The sequence below is a fragment of the Oryzias latipes genome, chromosome 6 (genome assembly GCF_053564925.1).
Source record: "Oryzias latipes strain Hd-rR chromosome 6, Olatipes_Hd-rR_3.1".
Taxonomy (NCBI): Eukaryota; Metazoa; Chordata; class Actinopteri; order Beloniformes; family Adrianichthyidae; genus Oryzias; species Oryzias latipes.
In genome coordinates, this window is record NC_136242.1 from 25462613 (window position 1) to 25466792 (window position 4180).

At 38.6% G+C, this 4180-nt stretch overlaps 1 long non-coding RNA gene across 1 annotated transcript; it reads left to right on the forward strand.

The window, feature by feature from the left end:
• Positions 1–2615: 2615 nt before the first annotated feature.
• Positions 2616–3509, forward strand: LOC144992569 (uncharacterized). The gene is made up of 2 exons (XR_013656630.1): positions 2616–3154; positions 3254–3509. It is a non-coding gene; the product is annotated as an uncharacterized LOC144992569 (long non-coding RNA).
• Positions 3510–4180: the final 671 nt, after the last annotated feature.

Genomic DNA, 4180 nt, shown 5'->3' on the forward strand with positions numbered 1-4180 from the left:
CCCTGTCAATAATTAAAACATCAAAATCAGTGGAGGTTTCTTTTTAAACCATTTTAAATGGAGATGAGCTGGTATTGTTGAAAAATTGCTTAAAGCCTGGGCATATTTTTTATTTAATTTTATTTAAGCTTTGACAAAATCAATTTTATGATTAGACGTTATTGGTATTTTACTTTTCTTGAATGTGCACCAGAAGCAGAATAATGCTTCATAAAATTTGGAATGCATAGTGAACAGTCGCAACGTGCAGTTTTTTCCCTTCCCAAACCTATAATATAGCAGAGGTTGAATGGATGAATACACAAAGTATTTTTTGGGTCTGTTTATCAAAGCCAAATGGATTAATTGTGCTAAAACAAAGCAGTGCAGACAATGCAACAGACCTATACATGCAGTAAAAGGACGCAAACTATTGCTCTGTAATAAACAGCTGGCACAGCTACTTTCAGTGGTGCAGCTGACTCATTGAGGCTTCCATGCAAATGAAGTCAGCACTGTCTTTTCATCTTGTCCACCAGATGGGAGGTTCAGGTTGAAAAGAAAAGAAACTTTTGCGGTCGCATTAAAAAGAAAGGCTTGCTTAATAAAATGAATAATGCAATAGTCAATCAAAGCTTCTTCCATGTTCATGCACCATGTATTTAAATATTTTACGTTGGGTCCTTCATTTTTATAAAATTCAATTGTTTGGAGATTAAAACCTTTGCAAAAAAAATTGAAATAATTAAAATAACCTTAAACTGTGCATTTTTCTCACCCTTTTGTTTGCCACCATGAAGTCCATTATATTAAAAAGAACAGACACTAATTTAGTTGCCAAATAAATTAAATGTATTTATTTTATTTAGCCATCATTCCTTCGTAGTAATATTTTTCTTAATGCCTGCAAAACACCAGTTCTTCTGGTGGTGATGTCCGAACCTTGTAACTATCGCACATGCTACTGATGCACACAGTTTGTACCTACGTTTGATTTTTCAAATTATTCGTTGACAGTCTGTTTGAACCATAAAATGGCATTATTCTTCCTACATTCAATCAGTAGGAGTTAAACACCACTTTAGTAGTGAAAGTGTAATGGTTGTCATCAGCATAAAAACAAAAAGCTCATTCCTCTGAACAGATGGAACAATTAAACAGTCTGACAGGGCAACAGCCTCAGACCTATTTGAACACAATGCATTTTAATCACCCAAGCTTGTGAACCAGGACATGCACTCTAAAAAAAAAAAGACACCAAGATTAAGGTAAATGTCAGTTTGAGTAAAATGCATAATTATCATCTGCAAGCCTTGAACCATTATGTGGCTGCATGTATAGAAAGGACATATTACTCTAAGGAGAGTAACTGGATGCACTAATACTATACTTTGTGGCAGACCTGTTTGTTCCATCCACTTGAGCTATGCTTGTGTATATGACCCTCATTTTATGGGTGAGCTTTGGTAAAACACTTTAACTCTAATGCATCTTTGACCCAAAATCTGGGATAGATAAACTCAAGTCCTAGGCACAAATTCATCTTGTTAATAAGAGAGCAGAGATAAAAGTATGTTTCAACATGTCATCTTGTATGCTCCGCTTCTCAGTCTTAACATAATTTTACATCTGAGTCACCACGGTATAGATATATTTATAACGTGAGCAGCAAGGTTATAATAGTTTCGGATTTTTTATTAGTTTTAGTTTTTATTTAGTTTTGAATTTTTGTTTTTAAATTTATTTAGTTTTAATTAGTTTTTAGAGGCAGCTTTACTAGTTTTTATTAGTTTTTATTTTTTGAAATTGCTTCGTTTTAGTTTAGTTTTTATTAGTTTTAGTGTTAGTTTTAGTTTTTTTTTTGTAAATTAGGATATTTGTCAGGTGCATGATTCAAAATCACCAGAATAAGTATTGTATGATAAAAACTCAATCAAAGATCCATTTTGAAACACTTATTATTCAGAGGACACAAGGACAACCATCCTTAAATTAAAATACAACAGCCGATAACAGCATTACGTTATCTGCTCTGGCTTATTTTTCGGGGGGGGGGGGGGGGGGGGGGCGACAGGCTAGCTTGTCTAGGTAGTGTTGATTTGCGTTGTTGTGTGCGCTTTTTAAATGTACTTTTAGATTCGTAGGGTTTTTCCCTTTGAGGAGCGTTCCACAAATTTTGTCTCCTGCTTCGACTACAAGGCACTTACTTTAGTTTTCGACGCTGTTATATTAAAAAAAGTCCCAAATAGGACTCTCCCGCTTTCTCCCAACTTTTAATGCAGCCATCACGCTCATGTAAATGTCTGACAACGCTAGCCGGCAGTGTCCGACAGACATCATGTGACGTCACAGACTACGTGATGGCGTAAGGTTCAGATTAAAGCCCTGCGCGGGACTATTTTCTTCATCCCGCGCCCGCCCGCTGAATTTCTGACCAATCCCGCCCGCTCCCGCAACGTATGCGTTACACTCCCGCCCACACCCGCAATATGTATGTCCACTCCCGCCCGCACCCGCAAAACTCATAGAATTTAGTCCCACACAGTAATAGAGATGCATTGATTTTGTATTGTCTCCCGTCCCGCAGGAAAAAAACACGTATTTGTACTGATATTATTAAAGAGATTCATGTCCCTCCTCCAGCCTCATCTTTTCATGCATTCCTCTTGTGTAATTTGCAACTTAATTATTAAATATATTTTCACAAATCCCGTTCGGTTAAAAGTGTGCGCGCGCAGACAGACGGCCTGAAGCGCGCTCTTAGTAAGAGGCGGGGCGGGGCGCACCCCCAACAACAGGTTAGATGACAGAGGCCGTTGGGCGTCTCTACCTGGTGCCTTCACGGAGCTTCAGTACATAAGAATCCAACAGCCGCTCAGCCTAACGTAGTCCGCTAATATGTATTCATGAGATATTCATGGCAGTACGACGGAGTATTAGGGCCACAAAAAAAAAAAAAAAAAATTATAGCCACCAAAAAAAAAAAAAAGTAAAATTACGAGATTTTATCTCGTAAATTTAGGAGATAAAAACTCGTAAATTTAGGAGATAAAAACTCGTAAATTTAGGAGAAAAAAACTCGTAATTTTAGGAGATTACAGTGGAAGTGAGCATGCAGAGCAGCAGGTGAACGCCGTGCAGCCGCAGAGAAGACCGACTAAACTTTGTTGAACAGGTGAGCTGAATGTTTATTGATAACGTTCCAAATGTCTGGAAGGTCATTTGTTTGATTTCCGATTCATTAAAGTTTTATTTATTGATGGTTGGTTTGCAGGATCTCTGCAGCCCGATGAATCCGTCGTCGGTGTCCCTGCAGCTGTTCGCTTGAATTCTTTCTTCCTCCACCAAAGACAAGACTCTACGTTTGTGTGACGCTTCCGTCACACAAAAGGAGGAGCACTTTTTTTTGGCATTTTCAACGTTCCAAAGCCAATATAAAACACTATTTTCATTCCTCTTTATTGTTTTATGCTGAAACGGGACATTTCATCTGCAGGAGGGGGCGTTTGTAACACTGTTTACTTCCGCATTGGTGTTGGGATGACAGGTTCATGACGTAATGAGACAAATGAACTTCAGGATATGTGAATGAAAAGGAGAATAAAGGCTACAGCGATTGTCTACACCCAAACGTGTCTCTGAGCTCCTTATTTTACATATTAAACTCCGCTTTACTGACACTGAACCCCGGAAAGACTGCTACGCGGAAACTAATCTGATTTTGAGTCGCCAAAAGGTTCAGAATCTCTTTGTTTTACACCTATAATAATCCGGAAATGAAGCTTCACAAAAGGCTCCACATACTTCATCTTCAAGCTAGGTTCCGATAAACGGACAACTTCGGTGTTTTTTCCTTAATCTACGACTTTTTTCTCGTAAATTTATGAGATTTTAAGTCGTAAATTTATGAGATAAAAAGTCGTAAATTTACGAGTTTTTATCTCCTAAATTTACGAGATAAAATCTCGTAATTTTACTTTTTTTTTTTTTTGGTGGCTCTAATTTTTTTTTTTTTTGGTGGCCCTAATACTCCGTCGTATGGCAGCACTGATCCCGCGGGTTTTTTTTCTGCCGCCCGCTCCCGCCCGCAGCACAATTCAAACCGCCCAATCCCGCGAGATTTGGGTTGGGTCCCGCGGGACCCGGCGGGACCCAATCCCAATGCAGCCCTCTAGTTCAGATACACAGTAAAACTAGCAGG